This window comes from Giraffa tippelskirchi, chromosome 14 (assembly GCF_054371585.1).
Source record: "Giraffa tippelskirchi isolate mGirTip1 chromosome 14, T2T-mGirTip1v1.2.pri, whole genome shotgun sequence".
Classification (NCBI taxonomy): domain Eukaryota; kingdom Metazoa; phylum Chordata; class Mammalia; order Artiodactyla; family Giraffidae; genus Giraffa; species Giraffa tippelskirchi.
In genome coordinates, this window is record NC_137288.1 from 60684749 (window position 1) to 60701519 (window position 16771).

The window sequence follows — 16771 nt, forward strand, 5'->3', positions numbered from 1 at the left end:
AACAGTATTTTGTGACATGCAGAAATCATATGAAATTAAAACTTCCGTGTCGACAAAGTTCGATGAGAACACAGCCGTGAGAATAAGCCATTTGCTTATAATTGTCTAAATCTGCTTTCACAATACAACAGAGTTGAGTTGTGAGGACAAGGACTATATTTGGTACATTCATCCCTTTATACTGCTACTCAGTGCACAACAAATCTCGATGACACATGTGACAATGACAGCGTATCAGGTGTCAGGCATACTGCCATACTTCAACATTTTAAATTACCAGTGGGTAGCTCTCATATCAAAACAAGAACAAAGCAGACTCTGAGGTCATGTTTTTTCTTTTTTTGTAATTTCTTTTTTATCTTATAGTGTTTTTTTTTTGATATGCATTCATATTTCCCCCCTTTTTTTGGCACAGTATGTGGGATTTTGGTTCCCTGCCCAGGGATCGAGCCCTCTGCAGTGGAAGCAGATTCTTAACCACTGGACCACCTGGGTAGTCCCATGATGTCACACTTTTAAGTCACAGAGGAGTGTAGGGTTTTTTTTTAATCTAATTAGATGCTGAAGGTTCTTCCCTGGTGGTCCAATGGCTAAGACTCCTTGCTCCCAATGCAGATGGCCTGGGTTCGACCCCTGGGCAGAGAACTAGGATCCCACATGTCGCAACTAAAGATCCTGCATGTAGCAACTAAGACTCAGTGCAGCCAGATAGGTAAGTAAATAAAATGAATATTTAATTAGATGCTGAAATATTACATTTATCATGTAAAAGCATCATAGCTGTGTCAGAACACAAGATGGGAAGACATTACCAACATGACCTGCCCCACCACACAGCACTCACTCCCAACTCATCAGAAAAACAATCAGGAAAATTTGAAAATGTAAAACCATTTCACTGCAAGCAAAATGTCTTCTCAAAGATAAAAAAATGAAAATGAGGCTACAACTCAGTAAGATTCCAAATGGTTCATCTGTTAACCAAGCAAGGCAAGTCATTCACCAATCATGAGTTAAACCGTGTTTGATTACAGCAGACAAAGAAATGTGTCCAGAGAAAATAAAACATCCTTAAGACTTGTCTTTTAGTGAGAATAACTGCTCAAAGAACAGTCTGTATGGAACAACTACGGCCATGAATGGTTTCCAAAATAATTGAAAAGATAGTAATCCAGTACAACCTGAAGTGAAATCTGCTAAGGTGAGTAACAACAGATGGTGGCAAACCTGTGGAGCAGTAAAAAGGCTCACCTGGACAAGTTTACAAACCTTGTGAAAATGCAGGGTGTTTACAAAATTTTGTTTTACTTTGGAAAATAAACACATTTTTACAAAAATGCACTACTTATGCTAACATGTAGATTTAGTATTCCTATTTTTAAGTAAATTAAACATTTTTTAAAAATGCAGTGTTTAAAGCCTATTCATTATACTATCTATGAGCAGAATACTCTATATAAAATATTTGAATCTATCTTGTTACTGAATCAGGAGTGTCAATAGTTAACTTCATCCACTCTCACGAACTTAACTATCAATTCCATAAAGTTTTTCTAGAAATAAAAGCTGAATATCCTGATATGTCTACCACACAACAATACGATGGCTTAGCAACAGTACAGTTTTATTTAAGTTTTTCAAGCTCAGGGCTGAAATTGTTCTGAACAAGAAGAACCCCCTTCAACCACTGTTATTAAACACTGAATGGCTTTGGAAATTAGTTTTTGCTGCAGATTTAATAACATTTCTCAATGAATTCAATCTAAAATTAGAAGGTCAACAGCACTAATCTGTAAAATCAACTGATATTATGTGAATCACAAATAACAGCAAGCTGTTTTACACACTTCTGATGCTGTCAGAAATCAAAATAAGACTTGAGATCCCCAATCCCACACAAGTGTGCAATAGATAAATTTTTCAAAGTCAAACTATACTTCCAATAGCATTTTTCAGACCTCAGTGCAGGTACAAAAGTACTTTCCACATTTCAAAAACTATTTTACTGTGCCACAAAGAGTTTCCACATAATCTCAACTGGAAGTGATCAGTCCACAGTAGAATGATTTACTAAAGGGTAAATATCAGAAATGAATCTAACATAATTCTATAGATGCCTTCTAAGCGATTAACACGCTCTATTAAAACCACACAGGGAATTTCCTGGCAGTCCAGTGGTTAAGACTTGGACTTTCACTGCCATAGACCCAGGTTCGATCCCTGGCTGGGGAACTAAGATCCCACCAGCCATGCAGTGTGGCCAAAAAGTTATATATATGCTCATAAATTGATGTCAGTATTTGGCAATATTTGTTGTTTAGTCTCTAAGTCGTGTCTGACTCTTTGCGACCCCATGGACTATAGCCTGCCAGGCTCCTCTGTCCATGGGATTTCCCAGGCAAGAATACTGGAGTGAGTTGCCACTGGAGTGGGTTGCCACTTTCTTTTCCAGGGGATCTTCCTGACCCAGGGATTGAACCCGTGGCTCCCACATCTCCTGTATTGGCATACAGGTGGATTACACCTGTATGGTGTACAACCCTTTATGGATACAACCCATAGAGGTGGATTCTTTACCCCTGAGACAGCAGGGAAGCCATTGGCAATACTTACCTGTTGCCTGGGAAATCCCATGGACAGAGGAGACTGGCAGGCTATAATCTACGGAGTCGCAAATGAGTTGAACACAACTTAGTTACTAAACAACAATAACAAAAAGATATATTCAAAGATGAAATACAGAAAATCTCATTACACATTAGCATTAGATATGACATCTGTGATAAATTCTGATGATAGGAAACAGTAACTTAGAACTCCAACTAAGTAATATGGTATACCTTCTTCCCCAAAAGAAATTTCATTCTTCTCATTAGCAAACCTCTCTTAGCAAAAAAGTTCTCAATCATTATTAGCACTGTATTTTCAACTTCACCAATAAACACTTGTAGAAATTTTTTCTCCCTTGTTATGTGAGTATCTACATAATGTTCTTCATTTTGCCTCTGGGTCCACAAAGCCTAATTTTTACAATCTGGCCCTTTAGACAAAACGTCTGCCAACTCTGGGCCTAGAAGAATAAACTGAGGCAAAGAAAAGTTAAGTGACATGCCGAAGACCAAGACGAGAGTTAGAAAGTGACAGATCAGGTTTCAGACCATGGCAGTCTAGGTGCAGAAACCATGCTCTTTTACCACTGTGCCACACTGTTCCCATAAACCAAGAACAAGATGTCAAGGAAATAAACAACAAGAAAAGAAACTTGACATTAAAAATTGATTTAAAAACTCAATAGACAGAAGATAAGGTCAAGAACAAGAAGACAAGGGACTTTCCTGGTGGTCGAAGGGTAGAGAATCTGCCTTCCAACGGAGGGGACACAGGTTCAATCCCTGGTCGGGAAGCTAAGATCCCACAGACCACAAGGAAACTAAGCCCGCAAGCTGCAACTACTGAGCCTATGCATGGCCACTTGAGAGAAGCCTGCACACCACAACAAAGTCCCAGGCTGCAACCAAGGATCCACCAACGAAGATCCCGTCATGCCACAATCAGGACCGGACACAGCCAAACATAAACAAAAATGAATATTTTTTTAAAAAAAGAACAAGAAGACAAAAAGAAAACAGGACACAAAAAATAATAAGAGCCATTTAGAAGGTCTTAATATCTAGTAACAGGAGTTCCAAACCGAAAGTATGAACAAAACAGAGGAGCCTTCATTCAAGACACTGTCAAGTTGGGAATCGTGAAGGTCTGGGGTTGTACTTTACCTGCGCACCAACAAAGACAAGCCTCTGGGACAGGGATGAAAAACAACTTCACTGCTCATGGCAACAGCAGTAGCCAGAGTAACGTCTTGCATAAGTTTCCTGGGTTCCAATCCCCACAGGTCCTTCCACATATTTGGTAAAAATCAGTAATGTGCTCATAGAAACATAAACTCAATAGAGTTGGGGGTGGGAAAACAAGGTCAACTCAGCTCAGCAGTGACATTTATGCACCCATAATAGTATAAACGCTAAGCACCAATTCTTAAGTTTCCACACTAAAAGGGCTGGAAGAGGGATAGGAGGAGGAAAAGGACCTTTTCCACCATAACAGGAGTCAAGAGGTATTACCTAAAATTGATAAATCACAATATAGTCATTTAGACATATTACTTACAAACATAGTTAAAAGTAGTTGTCTCCAGGAACCACACTAAAAAGGATAGTAGCTAAGACATGAGACTTCTGATCTTTTATAATATTATAAATTATTTTATATAAAATATAAATACTATATTATAAATTACCTTTCCTAACAATCTGTAAGTGTTGCTTTTAGTATTAACTCTTAATTGGAGTCAATTAACTCTCCTAAATTGGAGAGAATATGCTTTACTATTTCACAATCATTGATTCATATAAACAACTCAATGTACCAATATCAAAGAAGAGTTGCAGGGCTGAAAAACAAACTAGCAGTTACCTAAGCTCCATTATACTGGTTACGGAAGCATGACTCTGTCAGTACTTTGTGAGTGCCTACTATGTGGCCAGCCTAATACTAAGAGCCAAGGTTAAAATTGGGAAAGATGGATTTTATTTACAGCTGAATATGAGATACAGATAAAGCAACAAAACATTATAATATGGCAACTATCCAAGACTCAGTGAAAGCTTCCCAGAGGTCATGCCATAAAAAGCTAAGACCTGAAGGACTGGCCTGGTTGGGTGCAGGGGTTCAAAGTAAAGAGAAAAGCCTGTGAGTAGGCCTAGGATTAGGCAAAACAGGCAGGGTCCATTCCAGGAACTGAAAGAAGCTCAACATGGCTGGAATAGGAGGGAAGCAAAAAAGGCCAGAAAGCAAGCTGATGCCCAAAGGGGAGACTTTACTAAAGGGCATCTCTTCTACTACGCCCACTGTAACCATAATATTGCATCTATCCCTCGGTCTTCTAAACTAGTGAACTCCCCAGTACACTGATGATTTCAAAATATCTACATCTAGTTCATAACCGTCTTGTGAGTGTCAGACTATTCATCTGACAAGCCATAAATTACCATCTGGACACAGAAATCAAGGGCCATACCCTAGAAATGACAGGGTGAGAAGCTGGTAAAGGGGACGGGTCACCAAGGACAGTGGGCTTCCCAGTGGTAAAGAATCTGCCTGTCAAAGCAGGAGATATGGGTTCAATCTCTAGGTTGAGAAGAGAAAATGGCAACCCATTCCAGTATTCCTGCTAGGAAAATCCCATGGACAGAGGAGCCTGGTGGGCTATAGTCCGCAGGGTCACGAAGAGTCAGACACGACTGAGCACAGCACCCTAATGACAAGCAGAGCCACTATATCAGCCCTGAACTGTCTACCTCTGGACTTTTTTTACATAAGAAACAAAGTAATGATATGTTTAAGCTAGTATTTGCATGTACAGCCAAATCAAATCTTGACTGACACAGGAGACTCTGAACATATTCTAAGGCGGAGGGTTGCAAGAGATATTTTAAAAGAATAATGGTCAAGATTCAGTGATTGACTCAATCACTCTAAAAAAGAAATTTATTATCAGTCATATTACATACCAAAAAATGTTTGGTTTTTTTTTCCCCAATGACCTTATTGGAGAGTTACAGTCACTTTGGGGGTCTGGATTTTTCAATTGAGATATAATTCACATATAACATTATATTAGTTTCAGGTGTACAACACAACAAATACTGCACTGCAAAATCATCACCACAATCAGTCTAGTTAACATCCACCACGACACACCGTTAATTTTTTTTCTTGTAATAAGAAATTCAAGATCTACTCTTAGCAATTTTCAAACATATAATACAGTATTATTGACTGTCACCACACTGCACATTATATTACTAGATGATCTATAACTGTACATCTGCATCTTTTGACCACTTTCACCCATTTCACCCATCCCCACCCCTTGCCTGGTGTCTGCATTTTTAAAAGAATGTGCTAAAAACTAGAGAAGACATCAAAAACTATTGACCGAACTTTCCTAAAAGAATGAAAACAAAAAGTCTGTAGCAAATAAGAGCTATGTAAACTTGTCCTCAGCCCTACTAAATTACTTTGTCTAGGAACAGACCAACACGAGGATCACTTAAAACTGCAAGCAGCTTTTAAGAAGTTCAGAGTGTTAAGCTCAACTAAGAATCTTACTAGGGAAAATTAGCTTAAAGATAGGCACAGATATTTAATGATTCCCATTATACTTATTAATAATAATAATTACTTATTAATATTATTATTATTTTCATTATATTTAGCTTAGCGGTAAGCTAAAACACACCACCATCAGAGAGATAGGACCTTCGTGCTCAGAGGCAGTTAAGACCCTGAGAGCTAAGCTGGAAAGTGGAACTCCCTCAAGAAACAGGATGCCAAAGTACAGCACTTTCTGAAATCTTCTCCACAGCCTGGGAAAGGAAGAGCAACAAAGGCCATCTTGCTCCTCTGCTTTTCAGGGCCACAACCATGCAGCTGAGTCACATAAGGAAAATCCTGGAAGGGAATTTGAACCCAATTCTCACAGTAGTTTGTTCTTCCTGAAAATTTTCTCTCTCTTTGTCTTCCTATTGAACTGGAGGTGCCTCCATCACCCACCAGGACAGAGAGCACCTGGCCTCTCACTCTGGACAAGGAATCATCACTGCCCCACAGTGTCCTGTGACTTGAGCATCATATGTACACTCTGATTACAAGTATACTATACTTAAAAAACATAAATGTGAAAAAGACTGAAATGAAATAGAGAAAGACTTTACACATTATTACACTTTTTAAAAGGTCTCACTCTACAAATGTCACAGACATTTCCCACATTATCCGTTTACCATCACTAAAGGGAAAATGAAACAGTCCTCTCTAGCACTAAGCCCATTATCCACAAAGTGAAATATGACACACTGCATTTGTAACAGCAAACAAAATCACTTAACAAAGTATCCCTGAACATACTGTGATAGAGTAACAATTTCCCAAGATGTCTACAATCTAATCTATGGAACCTGTGATTCTGGTGTTTTACATAGCAAAAGGGACTTTGCAGAAATCATTAAGTTAAGGACCTTGAGTTGGGGGAAATTACCCTGAATTACCCACGTGTACCTGATCTAATCACACAGATCCTTAAAAATGGAGAATCTTTCCCAGCTGTGGTCAGATCAACTGCGTAACAGAAAGATGCAACGTTGCTGGTTTTGAAGATGGTCACAAACCAAGGAATGTGGTTGGGAGAGGCAAGGAAAAAGATTCTCCCCTAGAAACTTCCCAAAACGAACACAGGCTTGACCAACTAACTTTAGCCCAGTGAGACCCATTTTGGACTTCTAAAACACAGAACTTTAAAAGAATAAGTTTGGGGACTTCCCCGGTGGTCCAGTGGCTGGGACTCTTGAACTCCCAAAGCAGGGTGCTGGGGTCCCATCTCTGGAGAGGGAACTAGTTCGAACGCCACAACCAAAGATCACACATGGTGCAATGAAGGTGGAAGGTCCTGCATGCCACAACTAAGACTCGGTGCAGCCAAAAAAAAAAAAAGAATAAGTTTGTATTGTTTTAAAACACTAAATTTGTGATTTGTTACAGTAATCATAGAAAACTAACATACACATATTAAACAACTTCTAACAATATGTGAAATCATCCAGAGGAGAGAAGCATAATCAAACTGCCCAAATACTTAAAGCATTATCAGAGATCATAGTTATTTGTGCATTATGTGGTATAGTTCACTTCTATTTTTCTCATGCTCTCACAAAACTCCATCCATTAAAAAGCCAGCCAAAGTGACAATTCTTAAAACTTTCTATAGAAGGATGAACCATATCAACCAAGAAAATAGAAGCGTCAGGAGAGCAGGATTGACTGGAAAAATCTGGAAACAACAGTGTATTTTTCAGAAAGTCAAACATCAAAATGTTTGCACTGCTTATTCAGTATCAGATGGATGCCACATTTTAAAAAATAAGTCTAGATATAAAAGAGATTATTTAGGGGGTATGCTAATCATATTGTGGGTATATTAAAAAGAATGACTCAATCTTCTAGAGATATATACTCAAATATTTACAAAATGGAGTGGGACTAGGAATTGACAGAGCCATAATGAAATTAAATTAGCCTAAGTTACTGTTAGAGCTGGGTAATGGGTACACACGGGTATACTGTATTAGCCCAGATTGAACTTTTCCAAATTAAAAAGTACAAAGTCCCTGACCTATTTATCATCATAATATGGATTTCTTAAAATATTTAATAGTTGAATAGTTTAAACTCCTTCCTGTAACATTTTTTATTGTTGTTTAGTCACTAAGTAGCGTCCGACTCTTTTACAACCCCATGGACTGTAGCCCACCAGACTCCTCTGTCGATGGGATTCTCCAGGCAAGAATACTGGAGTGGTCACCATTTTCTTCCCCAGGGAATCGAACCCGAGTTTCACCTACATTTCCTGCTTGGCAGGTGGATTCTTTACTACAGAGCCATCTGGGAAGCCCTCCTATAACATCTGCCCCACCTCAATTTTCTGCCACTTAATCCACATGCATCAATTACTACTTTATTCCCACTCATTTTCCCTAATTTACTAATCTAATGAGTTTCAGGAAGTCACCTATCAGCTAAAAGACTGATTCTTCATTTGCAGAATGGGAAGAGTTATATTTGCTCAGTCTATCTGAGTTGCAGAGAGAATTATCTAAGATAAACAACACAGTGCTGGATAACCATTCAGAAATCTACATTATTCGTAAATTTCAAGCTCAGCAGCAACCATTCACCTATTCCCATAGATCCTCTTCCCTCCTACCTCCAGTTCCTCCTCTCAAAGCCAGGGTCCCTCTGAAAGGGTGCTCTAAACACACACACATACACACGCACACAGCCAGGGTCCCTCTGGAAGAGTGCTCTAGACACACACACACAGCCAGGGTCCCTCTGGAAGAGTGCTCTAGACACACACACCCTTTCTTCCGGGGGCCCTCTTTCACCGCCTACACACACACTTTCATCTCTTTCAGCACACCTCTCTACACATCTCTCCCTCCAACCTTCCCTCTTCTAAGGATTCTACTCAATCTCCCCCTTAGCAAGTCTATCCTGCGCACCCCTCTGCTGGCCCAATGACAATCATCCCATTGCTTCTCTGCATTTCAGTACTTTCATCCTATCAGCTCTGTCAACCCAGTACTGTTCACAAACCCTCGACGAGCTAACTTCCCACCCTCTCACCTTTCAGTTAAAACACAATCGCTAGTTGCCAGGGAGTGGGGGAGTGGAGAACAAGGAGTGACTTTTAGTGGGTACAGGTTTCTTTTTTGGGTGACAAAAATGTTCTGAAATTAAGATAGCTGCACAACCCTGTGACTATGCTTTTTAAAATACAGAGTTAAAAAACCACTGAATTATACTTTGATAGTACTTTTAAAGGGTGAATTTTATCGTATGTAAACTACATCTCAATAAAACTTTGCCCCCCCCCAAAAAAAATCAAAATTATTGCTCAACTGCCCATCACACGCCCACCGGTCACCTCAATCCCACCTCCCTCATCAAAGACTCGCTCTTCGGTAGCCCACAGGGACTGAGGCCCGCCCCCACCCACTCGCTTGGTTAACACACCCCCTCACTTCTGGGCGCCGAGTGCCCCTGAACCCTGGGTGCGGGGGTCGGCTGTCGCGGCCCAGACACAGCCCCGACACGGCTGGGGGACTCTTCTGCCCAGCCCCGACCGGGGGGAGGGGAGGCTGCTCCCAAAGCCGCTCTGACGAGGGGCTGGCGGCCCCGCCCGGCTTCCAGGACCGCGCGGCTGGGGGGCGGCGCCACAGCCCACCTGCCTCAGATGGCGGGGAGATCCGCTTTCAGCTCACTGACAGACGGTCGGGTAACAACGGGGACACGACAAGCCTCGGTCACCGCCGCAGCTGAGGTGGCGCACGCCGCCTCAAGCCTCCATGTTTCCCACGTCTCCACAGCTCTGGCTCCGGCTCCGGCTCCGGCTCCGGCTTCTCGGCTCGGCTCCGGCCCCGGCAGCGTCAAGGCGGAGGCCCGGAGGCGGGGATTGAAGAGAGAAGCAAGCGGAGAACGCCGCTGAGGCCCGAACGGCCGAGCGCGCCAGCCGGCGGTCACGTGGGGTGCGGCGCGCGGGCTTCTGGGAAGTGTAGTCCTGAGCTGGGGGCGTTAGGCGTTTCTCCGCCCGCCTGAGGCTCCAGGGTAACGGCAAAGCCACGTGGCAAAACCAAGACGCCGCGCGACTTTCTCACCCTCTTGCTGGCGTCCTGGCTTACCCCGCACCGCTTGTGCTGGGAGCTTACGTTTATTAAAGGCCCCTGTTCATTCCAACCCAATAGTCACCTCAAAATCAAGCAGTTCCTTGGAGGACTCTGAAGAATTTGGGAAATAGGAAAATAGTGTTCGATGGAGCTCGGGTAGCAGGGACAGCCTGCCATCCTGTCAGAAAGAACAGGTCCGACATAACAGAGTGTCGATATGGTACAGCGCCAAAAGCATGGAATTGGTAGTCAGATAAGCTGAGGTTACCAGACTGACGTCACTGAGCCTTTAGTTCACCTCTCCAGCCAGTTTTCTCATATAAAATATGTATACAAGACCGTGATTATACTGCCCATACAGAACGCTTGTCGATGTCATGATGCTAATTAACAACTCAGGTTATGGATTGTTTTCTGTGTGCTGTCCAATACTTAATTTCTTCATATAACGCTGTGAGATAGGTATCAGTGTTATTTCCTTAATATAAATAGCATATGCCAATGTACTGAAGTATTATAGAGGTCTTACATATTCTTTTCCAGCTTTTATTGTCAACAGGTTCTCTGAATTTGCAGAATTATTACAAGAAAATATACTAAAATACAAGATACCTGGGAGCCTAGCTAAGAAGAAGTGGACATGGCTATGCAACATTGTAAATAATGCCATGGCTACCGTGTTCATGATACATGGAGTAGAAACAGTATGTATAGTATTATTCCATATAAATATAATTTATTTTTGAAAATTGGATAATAAATTATGTTTGTAATACTTATGTATGTACTCCCAAGGGAGGAGAAGCTAAAAGAATATTAACAGTTATTCTCTTTGGGGAATAAGATCATGTGTGATTAAAAATAGTTTTTTTAAATGTGTTTTCTAATTTTTCTGCAATATATATATATGAATTACATGATAATTAAATTAATGAAGCAAAAACAGAGTCAAGCACCAAAATAAACCTCAAAGTACTTTAGAATTTTGCCTCTACAAAAAGTACACCGTCTATTCTACCCCAAAATGACCTAGCAACAATTGAGAGCATCTCTTCAGAACTGACTTATAGACCAAGAAGCAACTTATTCTACTTCGAGGCAATCCTGTTTGTGAAATTTAATATCCTCTCCCTTTTGTATTTTTTGGGTAGCTTAAAATAAAAGTTTCACTAGAAACCAGTGTTCCTAGGCACTTGTCATAATGTTGCTAAGCAAACATGATAAATCAGAGAATAATAATAGGAACGGTTTTCACAGTATAGCATGCATGAGTTGAAGTAGCAGTCTTTTGAAAACTACTTACTGTGTATGTAATGTGCAAAGTATCATCCTCAGTCACCAACTTTCAATACTGCCTGCACATATAGCGCAATAACTTTGACTGAGTTGACGATTTCAGTGTCCAGTTAGCGCAGAAGCACTAACAAGAAAGCCATAAAAACCCTCACACTAAATGCAAGGGGTATCTTGGATTGGATCCTGGAACCAAAAACAACAATAGTGGGAAAACTGGTGAAATCCAGAGAAAGTCTGGACTTTAGCTAAGGATAACCAATGTTAATTTCTTAGTTTTGACAGATGTGTGATGGTTAAGTGAGATACTGACATTTAAGGAAACTGGGCAGAGGAAATTCAGAAACTGTCTGTACCTTGCAATTCTTCTCTAAAATTAAAATTATTCCATGTGGCAGCTCGAATAATGGCCACCTAGAAGATGTCCACATCCTAATCCCCAAACTTATGAAGATATTAGGTTACATGGCAAAGAGGAATTAAGGTTACAGATAACATTAAGGTTGCTAATCAGATGACCTTAAAATAGGGAAGATTATCCCTTATTGTCAGAGTGGGTCCAATGTGATCACAAAAGTAGAAAGTGAGAGGGAGACAGAAAAAGTGAGTCATAAATATGGCTCTGGCAGAAGATCAAGTGATTCAACGTGAGGATCGGGCATTGCTGGCTTTGAAAATTACAAGAGACAGGATGTGGAGTGACCTCCAGAATCTGGAAAAGGCAAGGAAATAGATTATCCCCTGAGCCTTTCAGAGGAGAGCACAGTCTTGCTGATACCTTGATTTTAGCTCAGAGAGACTGAGTTAGACTTATCATCTCACAGAGCTGTAAGATAATAAATTTTTGTTGTTTTAAGCCACTAGATGTGTGAGCATTTTTCTATAGCCGTAGTAGAAAACAAATACACTCAAAAGTTTTAAAGTATAAATAAAAGAAAATTTCCAGAAATTCCCTGGTGGTCCAGTGGTTTAAGACCCAGGCTTTCACTGCCATGAACCTGGGTTTGATCCCTGGTCAGGGAACTAAGATTCCCACAAGCCGTGCAGTGAGTCCAAAAAAAAAAAAAACCAGTAAATAAATAAATTTAAAAGAAAACTCCCAAATGGCTACCTATCTTGCCAACACATTCCCAGTCTGGGACTGTACAAATACCCATGCTACTTAGAAAGTAACTATAAAACAGAAAACGCATAGGGCTTTCCTGGTGGCTCAGGGGTAGGTAAAGAATCTGCATGCCAATGCAGGAGACACAGGTTCAATCCCTGATCTGGGAAGATGCCATATGCTGGGGACCAACTAAGACCATGGGTCACAGCTATCGAGCCTGTGCTCTAGAGCTCAGGAGTCAGCTATGGGGCCACTTTCTGCAACTACTGAAGCCTTCAAGCCCTAGAGCCTGTGCTCAGCAATGAGAGAAGCCACCACAATGAGAAGCCCAAGCACCACAATTAGAGACTAGCCCTTAGTTTCCTGATAAGGGACTGAACCAAGGACCCGGCAGGGAAAACACAGAGTCCTAACCACTGGATCACCAGGGAAGTCCTCATCAACATCTTACTAATAAAATTTATACCTGCAAAATTGAAATTTCCTTTAGCATTAAAACAAATAGAACTGAACCAAATCAACAATAAAAGATTATTCCAGGACTTCTAAATGCCACCGTGGCCCTTCAGTAATAAATGGTTTCTTAACATCATCAAATGGCTGTGGAATTGTGCAACTTTTACTAGGTTTACCCAAAGAATGAAATATACTGCAAATCTCAAAATGAGATTATTCTGTAATCTTGATTTTCTCTGAGGCTCAAAACATGACTCCCTCCCTCCATCTCCACTAATCAGACCATGTCCCTCACCTGCTAAAAGACTTCCAGTGGCTTCTCACCTCATTCAGAATCAAAACTACTGGGGCTTCCCTGAAGGCCCAGTGGTGAAGAATCTGCCTGCCAGTGCAGGAGGAGGCACGGTTCCATCTCTGATTCCCGCATGCTATGGGGCAACTAAGCCCGTGCCCCACAGCTATGGAGCCTGTGCTCTAGAGCCCGGAAACTGCAACTACTGAAGCCTTCACACCCATGAGCAACAGGAGCCACATAGCAACATGAGAAGCCACTGCAGTGAGAAGCCTGCACACTGCAGCTAGAGAGTAGCCCCGGCTCTCCGAAAACAGGGAAAAGCCCTCGTAGCCACAAAGACCCAGCGCAGCCAAAAACTAACTAAATAATTTTTTTTTTAAAGTCAATAGTATTTAAATGGCCTACAAAATGCCTCAATCCCAACCCCATCCCACCCCTCTAATCTCACCTCCACTTGCCTCTGTCAGACCTAATTGGAAGGGCCTCCTTGCAGGTACTCCTAGGACACTCGCAACTCAGGACCTAAGGTACCTCCTGTTCCCTCTGCTTGGACCACTCTTTCCCCTTTCTTTAGTAATGAATATTTTATTTCATGCCATATAAATTCCAGACACGGCTCTAGGCACTGGGATGTTATCAACTGTATTATTTCTTGGCTTCAAGAAGCTCACATTCTGGTGAAGTCAAGTGAAAGTTGCTGAGTCATGTCCGACTCTTTGCAACCCCATGGACTATACAGTCCATGGAATTCCCCAGGCCAGAATTCTGGAATGGGTAGCCATTCTCTTCTCTAGGGGATCTTCCCAGGTCTCCCGCATTGCAGGTGGATTCTTTATCAGCTGAGCCACAAGGGAAGCCCTTGTTTCTGGTAGGAGAAGATAATTAAATAAGTAAAACAAATTATAATCAATTTAGACCACTGTGAAGACTTTCTCCCTATCTCTTCCAAGACTGGTCAAATGTGATATTTTCTACCCTGCATAAAATGGTGTCGCCTCCCAACCCTCACCTCCTGTCCCCTACTCCAGCACTATCCATCTTTTCCCCTTCTTCGTCTTTCTACACAGCTTTTATTTATCCCTTGACACATTGTAGGGTTATCTGTTTATTTGCCTCCTTGCTACTGGAATGTAAATTTCCTAAAGAAGGGACTTTCTGTTTATTGTCATTGTCCAAGGCTCCCATAGGCACTTAGTAAACATTTTGGGGGGCTTCCCTGGTGGCTCAGTTGATAAAGAATCTGCCTGAAACGCAGGAGACCCAGGTTCAATCCCTGAGTGGGGAAGATCCCCTCTACAGAAGGAAATGGCAACCCACTCCAGTATTCTTACCTGGAAAATCCCATGGGCAGAGGAGCCTGGTGGGCTATAGTCCATGGAGTCGCAAAGAATTGGACACGACTTTGCAATTAAGCCGCCACCACCACCACCAAACTTTTTTTAAATTAATTAATAAACCATTTCACCAGGTGTTATGGATTGAATCATACTCCCCCTGTCAAAAAAATATTCATATGGTAAAGTTCTAACTCCCAGTACCTTAAAATGTGACCTTATTTGAAGACACAGTCTTTACAGAGCAATCAAATTAAAATGAAGCCACTAGAGGGACTCCCCTGGTGGTCCAGTGGCTAAGACTGCACACTCCCAATATGCAGGGGGCCTGGATTTGATCCTTGGTCAGGGAACTAGATCCCAGACACTGCAACTAAGCGTCCACATGCCTCAACTAAAAAGATCCTGTGTGTCTCAACGAAAATCCAGTGCAGCTAAATGAATACTTTTTTAGAAAAATGAAGTCTCTAGAAGGGATCCTAACTCAATATGACAGGTACCCTTATAAAAGGAGAAAATTTGGAAACAGAAACACAAGGAGGATGCCATGTGAAGATAAAGGCAGATATCAGGGTTGTGTATCTACAAGCCAAGGATCGTGAAAGATTGCCAGTAAAGCCCAGAAGCTAGAGGAGAGGTATGTATCGATCGGATCCTCTCTTACAGCCCTCAGAAGAAATCAATGTTGCAGACACCTTGATCTCGGACTTTCAGCCTCCTGAACTGTGAGACAATAAATTTCTATTGTTTAAGACACCCAGTTTGTGCTATTTTATTATCGCAGTTTTAGCAAACTAATGTACCGGGTAATCCATCACTTCCCTATTGTCTGTGTGTGCAAAACTGTGTACTTAACTAAAACATATCACCGAAATACTAAAAGTTCAATAACAGGGGCCTGACTGAATGCATTATAACACATCCATACAACAGAACACTGTGCCTTTAAAAAGAAGGATGTAGAAAATTATTCAACAACTTAGAAAGTCTTTTACAGCAGATTGTTAAATGAAATTAAGCTTGATACACAATAAGTAAAACAATTTCAATTTATTTAAAAATCTGAGGAGTAGAATTGGACTGCAAATGTATTTTTCAATTTATATGCATTTGTACAGCTTCCCTGGTGGCACTAGTGGTGCCAATGCTAGGAGATGTAAGAGACACGAGTTCGATCCCTGGGTTGGGAAGATCCCCTGGAGGAGGGCATGGTAATCCACTCCAGTATTCTTGCCTGGAGAATCCCATGGACAAAGGAGGCTGGCAGGCTACAATCCTTGGGATCGCACACAGTCAGACATGACTGAAGTGACTTGGCATACACACGTACAGTTTGCATATATTCAATATATAAAAAAATAATATATGTACATATATTCAAACATATACATATGTATACACATGTAATATATCAAAATATATATGTAATTGGACCTAATTTTCATAATCTTGTAAGTGAAGTATTATTGTCTCCATTTTACCCCTGAGAAAATGTAATAAAAAAAGAGTTTGGGTTTGTTTTTTTTTTAAGTTACTGAATGTTACACAACTAGATTACTCAGAATTCCAAGAATTAACCTTCTATATAAACAACATATAACAGCAAAATTCAAGGAGAGTGGATTTTTATGGTTGTTTATGGTGATCTTAATTGTGAACTTGAAGTTTTATGGTGAAAGAGAGGTGATGGTGGAAGGAGAGATTGTAGCTCAGAATTGAACTTTATGACTCTGAGACCAAAGAGTCTCTGGACATCCCCGAATTCAGGAAATCCCAGTTGGAGAACTAGACATCGTGGTCAGAAACTGATCAGCAAAATCCACTGGCCGGCAAAAATATAAAGAGAGCCAATAGACTTGGTCGGAAAACTATAATTCAAAATTCTTTCAATTAACTACAACAGTGAACAAAAAAAGAGCTGGATGAAATTTAAAGAACTCTGAATGTCTGCATTTGGTTTCAAAACACTGCTGCCCAACACAGGAACAGTTAATAAAAAAGG

The 16771-nt window shown here is 41.0% G+C and overlaps 1 protein-coding gene across 18 annotated transcripts in view; it reads right to left on the minus strand.

The window, feature by feature from the left end:
• DYM (dymeclin) overlaps positions 1 to 10110 on the minus strand; it is a 384258-nt gene extending 374148 nt beyond the window's left edge. For 11 of the 18 annotated variants that reach the window (XR_014074652.1, XM_081561989.1, XM_081561982.1 and 8 more), the window contains exon 1: positions 9845 to 10110. The gene's annotated coding sequence lies outside the window, so the exon portion shown is untranslated. Of the gene's footprint in view, positions 1 to 9633; positions 9741 to 9844 lie in introns of those variants that run through there. The other 7 variants (XM_081561987.1, XM_081561978.1, XM_081561986.1 and 4 more) reach the window with 2 other exon arrangements.
• Positions 10111 to 16771: the final 6661 nt, after the last annotated feature.